This window comes from Lygodium microphyllum, chromosome 8 (genome assembly GCF_053477565.2).
Source record: "Lygodium microphyllum isolate KBCC chromosome 8, Lygodium_microphyllum_v1.1.10, whole genome shotgun sequence".
In the NCBI taxonomy this organism is placed as follows: Eukaryota; Viridiplantae; Streptophyta; class Polypodiopsida; order Schizaeales; family Lygodiaceae; genus Lygodium; species Lygodium microphyllum.
Genome location: NC_141142.1, coordinates 163,499,774 through 163,521,450, shown reverse-complemented (window position 1 = coordinate 163,521,450; position 21,677 = coordinate 163,499,774).

Sequence of the window (21,677 nt, the reverse complement as noted above, 5' to 3'; positions counted from 1 at the left end):
AGCAGTTTATGGTCCTCCACATGAAGGAGAATATGACAATGTCTGCTCATTTGAGCTAGTTCCATGCTATTGTGAAGAACTTGACTTTGCAGGGCATTACCTTTAATGATGAGGTTACTCCATTGTTTTTTTGCTTGGGACTCTGAGTGAGTCATGGGATGTATTCCGCACTGCCTTATGTGCTCCTGCTACTACGGCTGTAGTTATCTATACTAATAGTACCTTTCTGTTTACGGGATGTACATCATGTACCTATGCTTACACGCAGTCTTATGTCTGTAGGGCAGCTTGATGATGGTGGGTTCCATGTTTCATTTGGACATTCTGCATGAAAGATCACTCATGCAGACTTGTGCTTGCTAGAGGTGCCAAGGCTGGCAGCCTCTATTCTCTTGTAGTTGATGGATCCTCTATTGACCATGTTTTGTCAGTGGGTTCCATATCACATGTATCTCTTTGGCATGCCCATTTGGGCTATATGTCCTTGAAGGGAATGAAAATGCTTTTTGGTTTGCAATACTTACCTCCTCTTGACTATGCATGTTTTGATTCATGTGAGCATTGCCTTTATAACAGATAGACTAGGAATACGCATAAGAAGTCTGGTAGGACATGCATGAGTGAGCCCTTGGCATTGGCACATTCAGATGTTTGTGGGCCCATGCCCTGTCAGTCTATGGGTGTGCAAAGTATTTTGTGACATTTATTGATGATTTTTCTCATAAATTTTGGGCTTATCCCATTAAGCTTAAGTCATATGTCTCGGTTGTATTTTAGAGATGGCTTGCATTGGTTGAGAACCAATGCAAACTAGGCATAGGTTGAAACGCCTTAGGATTGACAATGGGAGAGAATATATGTCACGTGCTTTTGAGCAGCTATGTGATGAGAGGGGTATTAAGTGTCAGTTGACTACCCCCTATACCCCACCCTAGAATGGTTTGGTTGAGTGGATGAATAGAATCATCCAAGAGCATGTACGCAGTATGCTTAGCCATGCAGGCTTACCATAGAGCTTTTGGGCTGAGACAGTCAGCGCAGTTGTGCATGTCATAAATAGATCACCTTCTAGTGGTTTGGATTTTCAAGTTGCACAGGAGGTATGGAGTGGGAAACCTCCGTCTTATGCGCATCTACGTGTCTTTGGATGTGAGGCATTCTGTCACATACCCAAAGACAAAAGTACTAAGTTGGATCCTAAGAGTGTCAAATGCATTTTCCTTGGCTATGGAGATGTAGGTGAGATGGGTTATTGTCTCTGGGATCTGCAAGCACAGAAAGTCATCCGCAGCCATGATGTAGTTTACCATGAAGACAATATGCATAGGTAGCTTGAGAAGGTGGTAGAGACATGTAGGGTTATATTCCAGGAGGAGCCACATGCTCCTGCATAACCAGTTGGACAACCTGTAGCAATAGTTGGTACACATGGCTAGGGTGTTGGATAGGCAGCAAAGCTTACCGTGAGACGATCTACTAGAGATAGACGTCCACTTGATCGATTTGAGCCCTCGATGCATTATGTCTTGGTTAGAGATGCAGGAGAGCCTCTCACCTATGATGAGGCTATGTGCAGGGGTGACATCACTCTTGGGAGAGGGCCATGTAGTCTAAGATAGACTCCTTGCATAAGAATATGACTTGGGATTTGGCTGCATTGCCTCAGGGCAAGAAGGAACTGCCATGCAAATGGGTGTACAAGCTGAAAAGTACCCTTGGAAACCCCTGCCGACTTATAAGGCAAGACTTGTCGTTAAGGGTTTTAAATAGGAGCATGAAGTTGACTTTGATGAACTCTTTTCTCGTATGGTCAAGATGACCACCCTACGCTTGGTTTTAGCCTTAGTCACGCAAGTTAAATTGGACATGTATCAGATGGATGTCATGACTGCATTCTTACATGGGGATTTGCATGATGAGACATACATGGAGCAGCCTAAGAGCTTTTAATACTTGGTAGGGCTAGTGTGCAAGTTGAAGAAAAGTCTTATGGCTTGAAGCAGGCACCTAGGGAGTGGTATCATAAGTTTTGATGCCTTTACATAGTCACAGGGCTACAGTAGGAGTGCTATGGATCTATGTCTTTACACAAAGAAAGCCCATGATGGCTCATTGCTTATTTTGGTACTTTACATGGCTGATATGCTAATAGCAGGGAAAGCTCATGATGAGTTGGATGCTCTTAAATCTCAGCTAAAGAAGATCTTTGAGATGAAGGATTTGGGACATGCCTCTCACATTCTTGGTATGCGCATTAAGTGGTGCGATAGGCATTAGGAATACTCTACCTCTCATAGAGGGAGTATATTTATAAAGTCCTTGAGCATTTCCGCATGCAGGATGTGAAGCCTCTTGGTTATCCATTACCTTCTTATGTGAAGGTTTTAGAGGGCCAAGATAGCCAAGATCCCTTATGCATCAGCCGTGGGTAGTTTGATGTATGCCATGATAGCCACTCGTCCAGATATTTCCTTTGCAGTTGGTGTTGTGGCGGTACGCTATATGGCTACAATTGGCAAAAAGCATTGGGAGGCCGTGAAGGGTATCATGAGATACATGAAGGGCACAATAGATATGTGTATTTGCTATGGCAGCTAGGATATAGGAGTTGTGGGGTACACAGACTTTGATTATGCAAGACATGCAGATAGTAGGAAGTCCACTTCTGGATATGTATTCACCTATGTTGGAGGTGATATCTCTTGGATGTCCACGATTTAAAAGTGTACGGATCTATCTACCACTGAGGCCGAGTATGTTACAGCCATCGAGGCTTGCAAGGAGGCCATATGGTTAGGCCATTTGGTTCATGACCTTGTGATTGATGTTATACCTACAATGCATTCGGATTCTATGAGTGCTATTCAGCTAGCCAAGAAGATGGTCTTCCATGCGAAGATAGAACACATTGAGGTAAGGTATTACTTCAAAAGTTGGGTCGTGGAGGACAAGTTTGTAGACCTTGTCAAGATCTCCACTCATGAAAATCCTAGAGATCTACTCACGAAAAGCCTCACTACTGAGCACTTTGCCTTCCCCAGGAGATAGATGGGCATTGGATGAGATGATGTTTTTCCTCATCCTATTGTACATGTGTACATTGTACAGTCTTTTCTTTTTCTTTTCACTTCTCATTGGGGTAGATTCGCCTTTATGTGGGAGGTTTTTTGGGGGTAAAGGCACCTCTGCCTAGTTGCCTGTGTATTACTACACTGACAGTACCCGCCACTGCATATTGCATGTGGCGGGAATCCGTCACCGTCACCATCACTTTATTCTTTATTATTTTAGAGACAGTTTGAATAAAGGAAGGCCCAATTACACATTGTGACTGTTGGAGTTCCCATTTGTGTCTCTCTCTCTTCTTGCTCTTGCTCTCCGCCATAGCCCACTTCCAAGAAAGCTTTGATCCTTGTCACCTTTCAACATGTTTGTCCTACCGATCCATTGTGAAAATGTGCATAAACTATTTTTATAAAAAATTTCACAACACAGATACGCCACAAATGTTGAATCTCTCTTATATATGATTTTGAACATGTAATTTTCTATCCAAACCCCCGACAACGTCGATGGTGGTATGTTGTGCCTTCAGCTCCTTGAAGTGCGAGAGTGTCTAATGAAAGCAATATTCCCAGCATAGATGAGTAGAGTATGCAGGTGGAGGGGTTAATATTGCAAGGGGTGGAGGTCGTTGGAGCATATAGAGGAGGCAGATTCGGGTAATGATGACGGAAAGACAAGAGGCCAAGAATTCTTTGAGAATGAGGTGGACTCATCCTTTTGTGGTGACCTATCTATTGACCTTCTAGTGTATGTGGAGTTGTGCCAAGAGATTGACATGGGACCATAGGCTACATAATCATACTTGCAGCATTCGCCTACTCAATTCGTTGATGAATCACTTATAAGGATACTCTAGAATATGCATTTTAAGTAACATCATTTTTTTCAAAGTTATATTACCGTGCTTTGCTTGAATCTTTATATTGATTATGCTAACATCATTTTCTATATGTATAGGTGACCTTTGACGATATTTGGAGAGCAGGATGAGTTGAGGGATGAGCAACAAGGAGTTGCATGAGATATTCACACTTATGTCTCTAGATCAGATGGCCCGATTTAAAGATATGGTTGACTAGGAATTGTCTTGGACACCATTAGGCTGTTCCATTAGATCTATTTTGGCATGCGTTGATGCTTCGATTTCTAGTAAATGAGGTGGATGCTCCACACTAGGCCTGGCGGAAGAGGAGAATAAAAAGTATTCTTTAGCTCCAAACAACTGATACAAAGATGGCTTTGTCCACCTGTGGGCTTCCACTGTGACGCTTAGATGGCAATCTAGATAGAAGATAGGTGAAGAGCTTAAGACTAGCTCGAACAACTCTAACTAGGTGAAAGATAGATGATTGATGGCTGCTGTGAAGGGGTTTTAGCTTTTATAGCCTGTGAAGGGGGTCATGATGGATGACCTTCCATATGCACATGCGTCTGTTGACCTTCCATGTGCCCATGTGTTTGTTGACCTTCCATGTACCCATGTGTCTATTGACCTTCCATATGCATATGTGTATGTTGACCTTCCATGTGCACGTCCACTAGTTGGCTAGGGAATATTCTAAGGAATATTTCCTTTACCATTGGCTAGGGCCCTTGATAACTCCCTTACCCTGCAACTCGTTGCAATGTGCCTCAAGTTGCTACCAGCTTAACTACTCCATCTAACCCAAAGATTAGACCCATAACGATCACCTTTTTGCCATTTGGTCACATAGACCTCATCTAACATACAAGTCAGGACTCGATCAATATCCGGGCTCACATATGGCTTCTCCTCATAATGGGGGCCTTACAACTTTGAGCACAATGGATCATTGGTGGCACCTTATGAGGGTGAGACATTGAGCATATCTAACACCCCCCTCAATGTCCACCCGCATGTGAACTATCTCCTCGGCCCAATGCTGAGTCTCTAAAGATGAACTTGAAGTAGATACTTCGTAAGTGGTTTGGTAAAGTTATCTACTCCATTCTCCACTATTCGATAGTAGACTAGTTCCACTATCCCATCCTCGATCAAATCATGCACATAGTCATACTGGATCTCTATATGTTTAGTGCGTGCATGAAACACTGGATTTTTGGAAATGGCGATGAAACTCTGATTGTCACATCTCAGCACAACTGGTTCTTCATCTTGCACTCCCGTATGCCATAGGATCCTTCTCAACCATAGTGCTTCATATGTAGCAAAATAAGCTGCCTTGCACTCCCATATGCCATAGGATCCTTCTCAACCATACTGCTTCATATGTAGCAAAATAAGCTGCCTTGTACTCTATTTTGGTAGAATACAATGCCATGTTGGCTGCTTCTTACTAATTTAAGAGAAAACTCCTGAACCTAAAGAGAAACAATAACCAAAAACTAACTTCTTAGAATCACTGTCTCCTGCCCAATCTAAGTCACAGTTCCCCACAAGAGAAGTTCTAGAAATGTATGTGATACCATAGTCAAGGATTTCCTTCAAGTATCTGAGCACCTGCATCCTGGCTTTCCAATGACTCTCATGAGGTTTGTTTGAGAACCTGCTCAAAACACCAACAACAAAACTGATATTTGGTCTCATGTTACACAAGTAGATCAAAGATTGCTAACCAACCTCCTGTACCTCCCAATGTCTGCTAGTGCTGATTTATCCTCCACTGATAACTTTGCATTCACCTCCATAGGTGTAGCTATCTCCTTGCATTCGGTAATGCCAAATGCCTTCAAGATCTCCCATGCATACTTCTTCTGAGAGATGAAGATCTTTCCTGGCTCTTGCATGAGTTCAATATCCAAACAATAGTGCATCAAGCCCAAGTTTGTCATTTCAAACTTAGAACTCAAAGCCTTTCAAGTTTAGTTGATCATATCTTCATACTCACATGTAATAAGAAGGTCATCCACATATAGTACAATCACTACAGACTTTTGACCATCACTGTAAACATATAAGCTAGCATCAGAGGCACATATTTTGAAGTTTAAGTTTAAAAATAACTTATGTATCCCCTGATACTATGCTCTAGGGGCTTGTTTTAGCCCATGCAATGCCTTCTTCAGCTTACACACTTTGTTTTCAAAATGGAGGGACCTCAAACCCTGGTGTGGCTGAGCCACGTACACCTCCTCCTTGAGGTCACTATTTAAGAATGGTGTAATTAGATTAAGGTTGAAGCATGCTTCATGGAATGGCCAGCTTAGATTCCACAAAGCGGATGTAGGATGCCCAAGAAAGGGTGCAAACCTAATTCACGGCTATGGAAACCCTAAACTACAAAAAGGGTACAAATCTGAAAATATAAAGTGGGGCACAAAACCTAAAACACAAAGTTGGGTGCAAAATATAAAATGGAAACAAGGTATCAGCATAGAGAAGTAGCCTAATCCTAACCCTAATCTTGGTCTATATAAAGGTAGGAGGTTTAGGGAGAGTGAGTGAGTGAGAGGTGTATTTGAGGGAAGGGCCGAAGGAAATGTGAAGCTCTGCATCGTCATTCTAGCCGTTGGGGCAAATGACTCTTGAAAATCAAACCCTTCAACTTATGAAAATCCCTGTGCAACTAGTCTGGTTTTGTACTTTTCTAAGGTACCATCAACCTTGTACTTTACCTTCCAGTTCCACTTGGTGCCAATAACCTTCCACTTTACTGGCCGATCCATTAGCTCCCAAGTATCATTCTTCATTATGCTGTCATACTTGGCTTGTATAGATGCCTTCTATGTTGGATTTGCAAGTGCTTCTTCTAACTCAATTGGCTCCGTTACTTCTCTCATAATCTCAGCCATCATGGCCATATTGACTATGTGAGCAAAAGCCCTCCTTTGCTCCTCTATTCTTTGAGACCTCCTTGGTCTCGTTTGCCTTTTCCTCAAGAGATGTAGGCATAGGATTATTGTGGTCATAGAGCTGCTTCACTCAACACGGCAATGGCTTTTCCAATGGGGTGATGTCGGGTTGGTAAACTTTTTCCTCATCATCTGAAGATGATGCTTCCTCCTCCTTAAGGATAGAGACATCTCTCGGGATAGGTTCATAATGGACTACTTCTTCACTTGATGATAAAGTGGAAGAACTTGCCTCTTCTCCTCCACTGTATGTGGCTGCTCCTTGAGTACCACATCATGGCTCACGATGATCTTCTTTGCCTCTTGGTCATATAATTTGTAACCCTTCTGATCATCACTATAACCCAAGAATATACATTTTTTGCTTTTTGGGTTTTAACTTGTTTCTCTTCTCATTTGGAACATGTGCATAACATTTACATGTGCTCTTTATACACCTAGTGTCCTGATTGAAGGAATACCAAGCTCATCATCCAAATTCTTTGAACAACTGGAATCTCTGTCAAATCCCAAATTACTAGAATATGTATCATTACCACATCTAACACTTTCTTCTTCCCTTTGTCTTTACATGCAACATTAATAGATACACCTGAAGATGTGGGAATCTCCTTAGTCTCCCAAACTGTAGATGTAGTATCAAATGATATTTCTAGTCCACTAAGGCTCTGTGATTCTTGCTTCTCTTTCTGCATATAACTATTATCATCATCATCTAATGCATCATCAGTAGATGCATACCAACTACTCATCTCATAAAAAATACATCCCTACTCTCTCTGAACTCACCTATAATAAGGTTATAATATCAATACCCTTTCTATTCTAAAGAATATCCAATGAAGATACATTTTTAGCCTTTGGATCAAGCTTCTTTTGTAGCTCATCAGGTACATGAATACATGTAATACAACCAAACACTTTTAAGTGTGACACATCTAGCTTCTTACTTGTAAAGTATTCTTTGGGGATTACTCCATGAATTGTAACTGTGTGATTTTTATTTACAATATAGATAGTAGTATGAATAGCTTCAAACCAAAATTATTTTGACATATTCTTTTTAGCCATCAATGCCCATATAAAGATTTCTTGAACAATCATCAATAAATGTGACAAAATATTTATTGTTACAAAGAGATATATTTTGTGCAGGCTCCCAAACATCAAAGGTTGTTTTGTAAAAGACTGTATAAGTGTAGATTAGTTGCAAAAAAGAGTAGAGCATGTCACATGTTCATCTTAGGTGTTGAAATTTCTATTATGAATGCTACTATGTATGCTAGAGGCAAAGGAGTGGTTGTAGACATTGAAATATGGCACAAATGTATTGGACATGCAAATGTGCAAAGGCTAAAATTACTCATTGCAACAAACACTTCTCTTTGACCTATCTATAACGTGTCCACCTATCCACTTGTAGGACACGTCTTAGCAACCCATCGGGAAGAGAGTCCAGAAAGCGCCGCTTGACACTCCCACGGAATGTCACGGGGTTTTCGGTCTAGGTCTCCCATGGAACTAGCATCGAGCCCCAGACGAACTACTTTACACAGAAACATCAGGGTCGAAGCGGATTTATACTGCACTTAGTTCAAGGAGAATGGGAAACGAGAGGGATGCGAAGCTCAACCTCTCTGCCCGTAAGGCATAGTCCCATTCCGTTCCCCTAAAACAATATAAATCGGGACTCTAGCTTTCTAAATTCTAGGTCATTGTTACCTTGCTGTCACTTCCTTTGAGAAAAGTTCCCGGCCAACCGGGACCACCCTTCTGTAGGACGGGACCCATGGTCACATCCACCGCACTTTCCTCAAGTTGCTTTAGTTATCTAATTACCTACCACATTTAGTTTGACAAGCAAAAACAACTTCCTTAATTAGCCAATTAATCACCAGTTCCTTCACGTAACTTAAGCACTGATATAGAAAAACAATGTCAAGCAAGTCCCTTTTTTAACAATTGATCTTATTTATCAGTCTTTGGAATACATCACATAATCCAGCCCAAAGGCTATTCCATAATCTGCCCGAAGGCAATTCCATAATCCTCCCGAAGGTAATTCTAGCAATCCTCAGGGATCACTATTCCAAGTTCTGCCCGTAGACTAGTATGCGGGCCTCGAGATCCAAACTCGAGTCACGTCGGCCTCTTGTGCAGGACTCGAAGGCAAGGGATTTACGGCCAGATCCCCCCTCGCACCCAAGCGTCCTCTTGCTCCAAGTAGCACCCACGGAGAGGCCTCTCGCGGTGGGTTCGGTCCACGTACCCGACGCGGCTAACAACCCCCTTGGATAGGGTCAGGTAGATAGTCAGGGGTAATTGATGCTGCCTCTCCCTCCAAGATTTTAACCTGAAGAATTAGTTATTTTCCAACATTAGTTCCTTGAGCAAAGAAGTACAAACAGTGCTCCTAAGTGTACAAACGCAAGCATTCCAGTGGTCGTTTGTACGGCTAACTGCTAAGGTGTGAATCCTTCTCTCCGAATATATCCAACATTCAATCCGAGATCAATTGCGACTTGGCAAGATCCCAAGGGTTTCGTAAGCTAAGTTGCTTGTTTACCCTTTTATCCTTGGGTTAGGGTTTATACCCAATTAACCCAATTTATTTCCACCTTATGTTTCCTTAAATTAAAGACAATAAATCCTGGACAACCTCGTCACCCTAACTTGATTGGTCAATTGCTTTGCTAGGCAATTCATAATTTCCCTAACTTGGCAAATCAGCCCCAAGGAAGGGTGACGTAGTAGGATGACTAGTCATCCTCTTGCAAATTAGACTTGTACTTAGAACCTGCCAACCCTTGTTCTAAGGAGTGGCAATACTATTTTGTGGTTTAGACTCAAAACCATGCGATGTTGCAACTTGTTGCACGAGATAAGTGTCGCACCTATCTTGAGGGATTATTTCTCCCGTCACACAGTATTCCTTGGTCAAGATGTAGGGTTTGGGAGTCCTCTCGACCCAACCCAACCCTACCTTCCTTGCGAAAGTCTAGTATTAGGCCAATTGATCCATAGGGTAAGAACCCTAGATCGTTCTTACATGGGCATTTAACTAACCCTAACATTCCGTGAATGTGGGTAGGACCTTTGAGGTCGGAAATATTAAGTCAGTTTCCCGAGTGCGATACTAGGCACATTTTTATCGCAGCTTAGCTCGACCTAGCGCATTGAGGTGATCATCATTTGAGTTACACCATTACAAGTGATTTACCTAATTGATCTAATTGTCTTGCAACAATACTTTTCCTAAAATATGTAAATAATTGCAAGATATAACATTCCATGCAAATATGCAATTCATAGACTTTTTCCTTCTATGTAGCTATAAGTTCTACAATGATCGTTACTTTCCTTGCCTAAACTATAATGATTGACAATTCAGTGCTAACTCGTATAAACCCTATGTTGGTTTACATCAAGAAGTATGCCTATAAACCCTTTGTTTAATGAGTTGAATTCAAGCTTTAATATGAAAATGCATCCTTTCCTAAATACAAACTTCAATAAAAGAACTCCATGCATGAGTGAATGCCATGAGACCATTAATGATTTAACCCGTCCTTTAGCACTTAACCGACCTAAAATGTAACCATCCTCGCATGCAATTTGCAAGTTCATAATTCCTTTCCATGCATTGCGACGATTTGGACATAATTCAATTGGGTGTCTAAGATTATCCTCTATATGAACCATGACCATGAATTTACTTCATAAGTGCATCATGCAACATAAGCTCTATCCTTCTTAGCATGATATCATCTTCTAAGTTATGCATTATACGCTCAAGAAGATTGCAACCTGACCATGGAAGTGCAACAATTTCAAATGCACGACATGCAACTAAATCTTGTAAGACGAATGAATAAATGCATTCATAACTTCCCCACGAAAATTAAATGTGCCTAATGCATCCCTTTCATGTGGAATTATTTTTTTAAAGAACCTGGGCATTGAGGTTTGGGGTGTTGTCCACAAGTGTGGTCGGGGTAGAAGCTCCCGCGTGTGTGCCTCGTGTCTTGTGCTTGGGGGCCATTGACGAATTAAATCACGGTTCAACAACTTCCTCTTGGCTCTCTTTACGTGTTACGAAGCTCTTTCTGCCCGGGGTTCTCTTCTTCTACGTAGGAATGGGCCTTACAGTTGCGGGTTTTGAAAAACACAAGAGCACGGGTGAATAAGGATTCAGGAGGCCTTTAATGGAAGCTTCCAAGCTTCTGTCAAGAGATTACGTGGAGAGAGAAGATGAGAATGGCGGTGATGATGAGGATGACGACGAAGGAGATGAAGAGGATGATGATTATGATGATGATGGCGATGATGGCAGGGGCGTGGCAGCAACGACCTGGCGGCAGCCCTGGTGGTGTGAGGGCAGCGCCGCGGCGATGCCGGGCAGCACGGCAACCTGGCGGATAGCATGACTCCCTCTCTCTCTCTTCTCCCTTCCCCAAGCTCCAGGGGGGTCATATAGGTTGTAAAGGGGGGGATAGCCACCCACGTGGCTAGCTACATGCCTCCTCCCTCCCCCATGCTCTCCACCTCTCAAGGTCCTCTCACACTTTCTCTCCCCGCCATGCATCGTCTGGGGGGGAGGGGGTTATTATAAAAAAGTTTGCTAAAATTTAACCATTATCCCTTTCCCCCCCCCCCCCCCTTAAAAGGGGTGTTCTCGTGGGAGCTACGGGTTTTTAGCCATGGTCTTCCATACGCGATGCGGGCTGGAGTTCGTTGATACACGCGGAGTAAGCACTTAGCCAAGGGTCTTTTTGTCACGGGGAGGTCACTTGAAATGCTCTTGCGCAGGGTGTGCGGGGTCAAAAATCATTAATATTTCGTGCGAAAATATTACATTCTCTCCCCCTTAGAGGAATCGATATGTCCTCATCTCGAGAAGATTTGGGGGTATTGTTGGTTGAGAGTGCTTTCATCCATCCAAGTGGCATCCTCTTTGGGATAATCTTTCCATTGGACGAGGTATTCTCTCAAGGTTCTGGATCTCAAATGCCCCTCCTTAACATCTAAGATCCTGTCAGGCTGTAGCTCAAGGATTCCTTGGCTAGGCATTACAACTTGTTGATCATCAACCACGTGACTAGGGTTAGGCACATACTTTTTCAATAGGTTGATATGGAATACATTATGAACTTTTAGGTTTTCAGGGAGTTGAAGTCTGTAAGCATTAGGCCCTAGGCACTTGAGAATCTTGTAGGGCCCACAATACCTTGGACTTAGCTTTTTATATTCACCCAAGGATAGGGAACTATTCTTTGGACGTACTTGAATGAAGACCATATCTCCTTCCACAAAGGATCTGTCTTGACGTTTCAAGTCCGCGTAAGCCTTTTGCATGTCCTTGGCGGCTTGGATGTTATGTGTTATTGACTTGATTTGATCATCCATGTCTTCCAGCATCTACTTTGAAGCTTCAACCCTCAACTTAGATCTGAAAAGTTTAAAGGACTACGACAATTGTGTCCATACAATGCTTGAAAAGGGGTCATCTGAATGCTTTGTTGGTAAGAAGCATTGTATGCAAACTCGACCAGTGGCAAATATTGAATCTACTTTTTGGGTTCGTGACAACAGTGTGCCCTTAGCATATCTTCAATGACTTGGTTGACTCATTCCGTTTGACCATCAGTTTGGGGATGGTAAGCTGTACTGAAACAGAGTTGAGTCCCAATGGCCTTGAAGATAGCCCTCCAGAAGTGTGAGGTAAAGAGAGAGTCATGATCACTAATGATTCTTCTCTGTAACCCATGCAGTTTGAATATTTCCTTGATGAATAATCTTGCAATGTCTGAGGCTTTACAGTTTGTCTTAACAAGAATAAGATGTGCAACCTTGGTGAGCCACCAGGTTGCGTGTTGCCCACCATCGCCACCGCGTTGCCCTCACACCGCTAGGGCTATCGCCAGGCTGCTGCTGCCACGCCCCTGCCATCATCGCCATCATCATCATAATCATCATCCTCTTCATCTCCTTTGTCGTCATCCTCATCATCACCTCCATCCTCATCTTCTCTCTCCACGTAATCTCCTGACAGAAGCTTGGAAGCTTCCATTAAAGGCCTCCTTAAGCCTTATTCACCCGTACTCTCGGGTTTTTCAAAACCCGCGATTGTAAGGCCCATTCCTACGTAGAAGAAGAGAACCCCGGGCAGAAAGAGCTTCGTAACGTGTAAAGAGAGCCAAGAGGAAGTTGTTGAACCTTGATTTAATTCGTCAATGGCCCCCAAGCACAAGACACAAGGCACACACACGGGAGCTTCTACCCCGAGCACACGCGTGGACAACACCCCAAACCTCAATGCCCAGGTTCTTAAAAAAATTAATTCCGCATGAAAGGGATGCATTAGGCATGTTTAATTTTCATGGGAAAGTTATGAATGCATTTATTCATTCGTCTTACAAGACTTAGCTGCATGTAGTGCATTTGAAATTGTTGCACTTCCATGGTCAGGTTGCAATCTTCTTGAGTGTATAATGCATAACTTAGAAGATGATATCGTGCTAAGAAGGATAGAGCTTATGTCGCATGATGCACTTATGAAGTAAATTCATGGTCATGGTTCATATAGAGGATAATCTTAGACGCCCAATTAAATTATGTCCAAATCGTCGCAATGCATGGAAAAGAATTATGAACTTGCAAATTGCATGCGAGGATGGTTACATTTTAGGTCGGTTAAGTGCTAAAGGACGGGTTAAATCATTAATGGTTTCATGGCATTCGCTCATGCATGGAGTTCTTTTATCGAAGTTTGTATTTAGGAAAGGATGCATTTTCATATTAAAGCTTGAATCATAACGCATTAAACGAAGGGTTTATAGGCATACTTCTTGATGTAAACCAACGTAGGGTTTATACGAGTTAGCACTGAATTGTCAATCATTATAGTTTAGGCAAGGAAAGTAACGATCATTGTAGAACTTATAGCTACATAGAAGGAAAAAGTTTATGAATCGCATATTTGCATGGAATGTTATATCTTGCAATTATTCACATCTTTTAGGAAAAGTATTGTCACAAGATAATTGGATCAATTAGGTAAATCGCTTGTAATGGTGTAACTCAAATGATTATCACCTCAATGCGCGAGGTAGAGCTAAGCCTCAATAAAATTCTGCCTAGTATCGCACTCGGGAAACCGACTTAATATTTCCGACCTCAAAGGTCCTACCCACATTCACGAAATGTTAGGGTTAGTTAAACACCCATGCAAGAATGATCTAGTGTTCTTACCCTAAGGGTCAATTGGCCTAATACTAGACTTCCACAAGGAAATTAGAAACCGTAGGGCTAAGCATTATCGGCCTAGCAGGGTTAGGGTTGGGTTGGGTCGAGAGGACTCCCAAACCCTACATCTTGACCAAAGGTATTCTTGACCAAGGAATACCGTGTGACGGGAGAAATAATCCCTCAAGATAGGTGCGACACTTATCTCGTGCAACAAGTTGCAACGTCGCATGGTTTTGTGTCCAAACCACAAAATAGTATTGCCACTCCTTAGAACAAGGGTTGGCAGGTTCTAAGTACAAGTCTAATTTGCAAGAGGATGAATAGTCATCCTGCTACATCACCCTTCCTTGGGGCTGATTTGCCAAGTTAGGGAAATTATGTAGGGCGACGAGGTTGTCCAGGATCTATTGTTTTTAATTTAAGGAAACGTAAGGTGGAAACAATTTGGGTTAATTGGGTATAAACCCTAACCCAAGGATAAAGGGTAAACAAGCAACTTAGCTTACGAAACCCTTGGGATCTTGCCAAATCACAATTGATCCCGGATCGAATGCTGGATGTATTCGGAGAGAAGGATTCACACCTTAGCAGTTGGCCGTACAAACGACCACTAGAATGCTTGTGTTTGTACACTTAGGAGCATTATTTGTACTTCTTTGCTCAAGGAACTAATGCTGGAAAATAACTAAATCTTCAGGTTGAAAGCTTGGAGGGAGAGGCAGCATCAGTTACCCCCAACTGTCTACCTGACCCTATCCAAGGGGGTTGTTAGCCGCGCCGGATACTTAGACCGAACCCGCCACGAGAGGTCTCTCCGTGGGTGCTACTTGGAGCAGGAGGACACTTGGGTGCCAGGGGAGCTCTGGCCGTAAATCCCTTGCCTCCGAGTCCTGCACAAGAACCCGACGTGACTCGAGATTGGATTCGAGACCCGCATACTAGTCTACGGATGAAACTTGGAATAGCGATCCCTGAGGATTGCTGGAATTGCCTTCGGGCGGATTATGGAATTGCCTTCAAGCGGATTATGGAATAGCCTTCGGGCTAGATTATGTGATGTATTCCAAAGACTAATAAATAAGATCAATTGTTGAGAGAGGAACTTGCTTGACATTGTCTTTCTATGTCAGTGCCTAAGTTACGTGAAGGAACTGGTGATTAATTGGCTAATTAAGGAAGTTATTTTTGCTTGTCAAACTAAATGTGGTAGGTAATTAGATAACTAAACCAACCTAAGAAAAGTGCAATGGATGTGACCATGGGTTTGTTCTACGGAAGGGTGGTCCCGATTAGATGAGAACTTTTCTCAAAGGAAGTGACAGCAAGGTAACAATGACCTAGAATTTAGAAAGCTAGAGTCCCGATTTATACTGTTTTAGGGGAACGGAATGGGACTATGCCTTATGAGTAGAGAGGTTGAGCTTCGAATCCCTCTCATTTCCCATTCTCCTCGAACCAAGTGCAGTATAAATCCGCTTCGACCCTGATGTTTCTATGTAAAGTAGTTCGTCTGGGGCTCGATGCTAGTTATCTCCAAGAAACTTGACCATTAGGGATACCCTAATTCAGGTCGATCCTAAGTGGGAATGGCTGGAATGCTTCCGCTTCGTGGAAGACTTAGGAAGACCTAGATCAAAAACCTCGTGACATTCCGTGGGAGTGCCGGGCCTCGCTTTTTGGACTCTCTTCCGATGGGCTGCTAAGACGTGTCCTACAAGTGGACAGGTGGACACGTTAGAGTTGGTATCAAAGCGAACCAACGAGATCTAATAATTTCAAGGAAACTTAATGAGGATAAGTAGAGCAAATGTTACCACTAAGAACATTTCCTTACTTACTTACCGATGCTAGCCTGTAGAGTCGTGAAGCATGGAACAAATTCTTGGTGTTCCAGGTTATGGTTATGACTGCGATGCGTGCCTTGGATTATCTTCGGAGGCTAGATATAATGAATATCCTAGACCTCATCTACAATCCTTCACCCCTGTATGTGGAACAGAGATGGACGGGTGATTTAGGAATTTATTACATAGTTGCCTACCAACTTGCGTACCTTCGGACCAACTTGAAGAGAATCAAGTGGATGGAGAACTTAAAGATCGTGAAGCTATTCGTCTTTGTTGAGGCTCATGCAAACGCAACCCTACATGTCGACAGTCAAAAGGTCAAGCAGAACAAGTATGTGTACGAGGAAGTGACTCGAATAATCCCTACCGACAGAATCAAGGTGTTGGGACATTATGAGAAGAACGGGTATCAAAGGAAAGGATACCCCAAGCTTCCTATGACCTATCGATTCCTGAAAATCCATGACCCCAATCCATATTATTACTCAGTTCCCATAGCTGAATGTAACACAATCTTATTCTTCCCAAATTAATGTATCAGCTTGCTCTACCTTCCCAAATAAATGTACTCGAAAGGGCTATGCCCATATGAATGAATAAGATTTTTCTTATCAATGACTGTCATGGCTGTAAGTGTTGAAAAAGGAGTTAAGTGATTAGGTCACTTGGCTAAAAGCTAAACTGGGCATGTTAATGTAATGTGAGAAACGTCTAGCAAGTTTTTAATGTAAAGAATCTTAATGGCCAGGCACAACCTCAAGTGCAGATTCCTAGTCCAACCCCTACACCAAGTACAGCTGTAATTCAAGAGAAGAAGTTTCTTCTCAAACAAATCAAGCCACCAGAATTCGATGGTAAGGGAAGGACCGTCCAAACTAATGCCAAGATCTGGATCGAATCCATGGAGGATTATTTCGAAGCAGCAGGTACTACACCCGCTAACCAAGATATGCTCGCTAAGCTGAAGCTTACGAGTGAAGCAAGGCTTTGGTGGAAACAATGGTGCAAAGACCAAGGGATCTCGGAAGGATCAGTTACTTGGGAGAAGCTAAAAAGAGCTATGCGAGGAAGATATCTACCACCTGCCCACTGCACACAGAAGATGAATAAATTCTATGAACTGAAGCGGCTTGGTCTATCCCTTGATGTATACTATTCAAAGTTCGTCTCTCTTTTGAAGTACACGCCACAAATGGATATGACACAACAGGTGTCAAAGTTTTGTACTGGATTAAACCCACCTATAAACACCCGCCTGGAATCAATGTGCCCAACAGACCTTCAAGACATGCTCATTCGAGCTGTACCCATAATACAGGAGGTCTAGACCAAGCCAAGAAGTAACAAGACTTGGTCTTATAAGGATCAAAATAAGGAAGTGTTTAGGTCTCAGGCCAAGAGAGCGCATGTCCAAAATCATGCACAAAGGAAGAAAGCTAGGGCGAATGCTACCAATAACTTCATTCCTACCCAAGCAACAACCCTCATCCCGAGCATCCCCACCAGTGCAGATGTCTCAAACTTCATGGTGTGGATGCAGTACTTTATTAACAAAGAATTGGCCCAAGGAAAGAGCACCGAGACCACAGCCATTGGGCAGAAAAGGACGGTCACAGATGCCGAGTCAAGGCAGAATCCGAATCACTAGAAAGTGGAGGCCTCGACCACTCCCATCCACACAACAATGACGCCACCAACTAATTACGACAAGTACATTGCCGAGATACTCTCTCAATTGGAGAAGGCTAAGGAGGAAAGGAAGATAGCTGTGGTTGAGTTGGCAGTAGAAAAAGAGTCGGTGGCTACATTTCAGCTCGAAAAGACCCGAGTAATAGCCATGCATCAAAGGGAGATCTCTGATCTCAAATAGGAGCTGAAGGCTAAGGATGGCAAGGAAGAGGGCTAGAGGCAGTAGCTGGTGGATGAAACACAGGAACTCGTGAAGATGCAAAGAGAATACAAGCTCCTGATCGTGCAACATGAAGAGTTGACTGTAAAAATCGATCAAATCGAAAAGCTTATGGCTGAGTTTACTGCCAGGGACGAGGAAAGAAAGCAGGAGTTAGAGCAACAGTAGAAAGAGATCGAAACCATGACCGACAAGCTGGACCAAGGAAAGAAAGAATAGGAAACCATGAGCAAAGAGCTAAAGGACCAAGAGCAGAAACTCGTGTCCCTAGTCCAAAGGTAGGGTGAGAGCATGGAAGAGATGAAGAAGAGAGCCGAGGAATGGACAGGGCAAAATGAAAGAAGGCTGAAGACACTGGTGCGGCGCCTGGCTCTAGTAGAGAAAGAGAAGATCCTTGCAGAGAGCAAAGCAAAAGCTGCCCAGGTAGCCTTTAATACCCAGCAAAAGGCCTTCCTACATACACTAATGGACACCACCTGCCCAGAACAAGGAGAGTCATTGGAGGTGGTTAAGAAGAAACTCAGTATCGCACGCAGGGCTATAGATGCCACCCCAACCTGTGGAGGTTAAGCTAAGCCTAGATTATCAACAAAAGTACATGTTACTGGCCGGCCTAACCCCCCAAGAAATTGATGCAATAGGGTTTGAAGAGGGAACACAATAAGGAGACCAGCAATGGGGATAAAGTTGAACTTCAATTCGATGTGGGAAGGTTTAGAGAAGAGGTGATCTCACAGCCCCCCTCACTGCAGTCCCAAGAGCAACAACCGATCGACACATCAACGGAAAGATAAGCTGCACTTAGGGAAATAAGGAAAAAATTAGTAGAAGAAACCAGAAAGCAGCTAAGGGCCAAGCCAGTCGTGCAGCCGTCCGCGCCCCTCCCACCATGCCCTAATGACATTCCCATAGGATTCCACACAGAACTGGTAGTTTGGGAGCGACATGAAAGAGAAGAAGAGCCATTCACTTTCAGCTTTCTCATGCCCAACAGCTTGCGGAGGGTCTTACCACTCAAGGTGATGGAGGAGGTGATTGGGATTAGTAGCCAACTAGGACAGAAGTGGCTAGAAGGAAGAGAGAAGAACCCCACTCTTTGGGGAATTGAAGAAGCCAAATTCTGGCAAAATAAAGTGTTTGAAGTGCCACATTATGTGCAAGGTTATAACTGCCAACCCCTATGGAGGAGGCGGGTGTGCGACATCAACATGCTTGCCTGGATGGCTTTTTGCAACACCCTGCCCTACGAGAGGAACAACCCCACATTTATGGCATACCCTCATAGGGTAGGAGTGGATTTTGATGCCACCCTCCACAGGCAATATGATTTTCCCATTATCTACAACTCTAATGTTGTCTCTTTTGAACATGCCCTCATCTTCAACTCAGAAAGCTTGGATGGCTCCATGACTCGCCGACTTCTCCTCTTGCCCTGATCCAGCTTTCATAACTACATATAATTATCTTAGGCTTCTTAAATTATTACTTAAGCAGGACCCAACTCTTCTTTGTGATCCTAATGCCATCGACAGCTGTGCCATGGCTCGCCTGATGATGAGGGCTAGCCTCCTCCCTTCTTTTTGCCTGGCTCTCTTGGAAGACATGAACGACAGCCAGTTCACCAGATGTAATCATCCATTTCTCTCCACCACTTCACTCCACGTTCGCATGAATCTTAAAGGATACATGCAGAGCTGGCAATTTTTGAGCAAATCCATTCGACCCCCCTCTCCACCTAATTCAGACGATGAGAATTAGGCACTGGCTGTCATCCTACTAGTGTAATACTTAAATTTTTATTTTTATTTAAAGAAGAAGAAGCAAAAGAAGAAAAAGAAAAGCATGAAAGGAAAAGCAAGAGGAACATCACACAAGGACATGGAAAAAATGACTTACTTGAAGAAGCACTTAGCACCACATAAAACACGATCACTGCACCTAGGGGTCCTCAAGTTAGGCGTGCCCGGTGGCTTCGATCGGCCGGCTCTGTTCCTAACCCCCTAGCCCTTTTGATCCCCCACTTCGGGCCCATCAAGGGCACGACATACCTAGGGAGGTAACACTCACCTATGGTTAGACCTGTCACCCTAAGCTACTTGCACCGCACCTCCCTTTGCACAAATGGGGTCCGCAAGTGTGGGATGTCACCTACGCTTGCCTATGGTTAGATCCACCTCCCCATTCCACTAGCACGAGCACGATGCACCACACAATAAGGTAGACACTCCCCTTAGGTAGCGCATTGCACCTTCTCCTTTCAGGCATTACAAAAGGTGACAAACCACCAACTTCGGAGGCCCCCATCATCCACTTGGCATCCAATTGTTTTCTTCGACAAACATCATTACCAAGCTTCCACAAGCACTCGAGTCTACATGTGGCCCTACCCTCACCCGAACAATTTTCCAACTGCCTACCATTCCCCAACAGCAGCCAGAAGTGCCATGGGACTAGCACTCGTCTCGGAGGGGGGTAATGTTAACCGCAAGTTGAGATGGTGGAGAAAGAGGGTGGAGAAATGAAGGAAAAAGCGGAAAATTTATGGAAAAAGAGGATTTTAAATGAAAGGCGCCTCAAAAAGCTCTAAAAACTCTTGTAAAAGAGCGCCAAGCTCCCTCCTGTACCAATTGTAAAATATTAGACGGGTGTAGGCTAGAGACATAAGGCTAGAAGAGGGAAATAGAGAAAGGACCTTGCCACAACGGCTGGTCATATAAAAAAAAGTGATGGGTACCCATGGGATTTTAGGGCTTGTATATAAAGTTCAAAAAGTGAATGGAAGCTCATTCTTTTGGTGTGTGGCTAACAAGAGTTCTCTTCTTCTTCTCTTTTTCTCTTCTCCTTGCTTTGTGTATGCTCTTGAGAGAGGGAGGGTAAGAGTGTGAGGGAGTGAGTGTGTGGGAGTGAGTGTGTGGGAGTGAGGGATCAAGAAGGTGAAGCTCTTCACCATCTCCTCTTCTCTTCTTCTCTTCTCTTCTCTTCTCTTCTCTTTTCTTGCGCGCGCGGCTATGGTGGATGGAGCTTGGAGATGGAGGAAGCTTGAGGATGCTTGAGCTAGCATCTAGGATCGTGGAGCTACCGGCATGTGTGAGAGAGGAGGCAACTCATTTCGGCATCAAGGTAAGCTCACTACACTTGTAGGATCGACAAAGCGTCGGCTAGGTGAGAGATAGCCATTAGAGCTCACTTGAAACGCTTGAAACAATAAGTGGTCCGTGGGTCTTGGCGGTTGAGCATGAGCTCCCTCTACAAATGATAGGTAGGTTACTAATGGAGATGTAAAAGCAAGGGAGATTGGAGAGAGAGATCGAATGCTTGAAGAAGGAGAAGGAAAAAATAACCGAAAAGTGGAAAGAGCAAGAACCAACCACAGTGGCTTTAGCTCGAAGACATAATAAAATCTTAGAGGAAATGAAGGAGAGAGCTGACAAATGGGTGACAAAGAGTGAAAGACCTAGCGAGCCACCTGGCCCTTACAGAAGGGAACAAAGTGTTAGTGAAAAGTAGGGTAGAGGCTGCATAAACAAGATTGGTAGCCCAACAATGTGCCTTCCTTAGCACTATCTTGGACGTCACACAATTAGAACAGGAGGAGGCCATTGAGACATTGAAGAAAAAGATGGAGATTGCCCGCAGGGCCATAAGGCATGGGATGTGTGCTCAATCACAAGGAGAAGGGACCAGCTTAAGCCAACTAGATCAAATAAATTATTTGTAAGGGAGAGCTAACAGTCCAAGATGTGGACCTACTAGGCTTCAAGGAAGGAGAACCA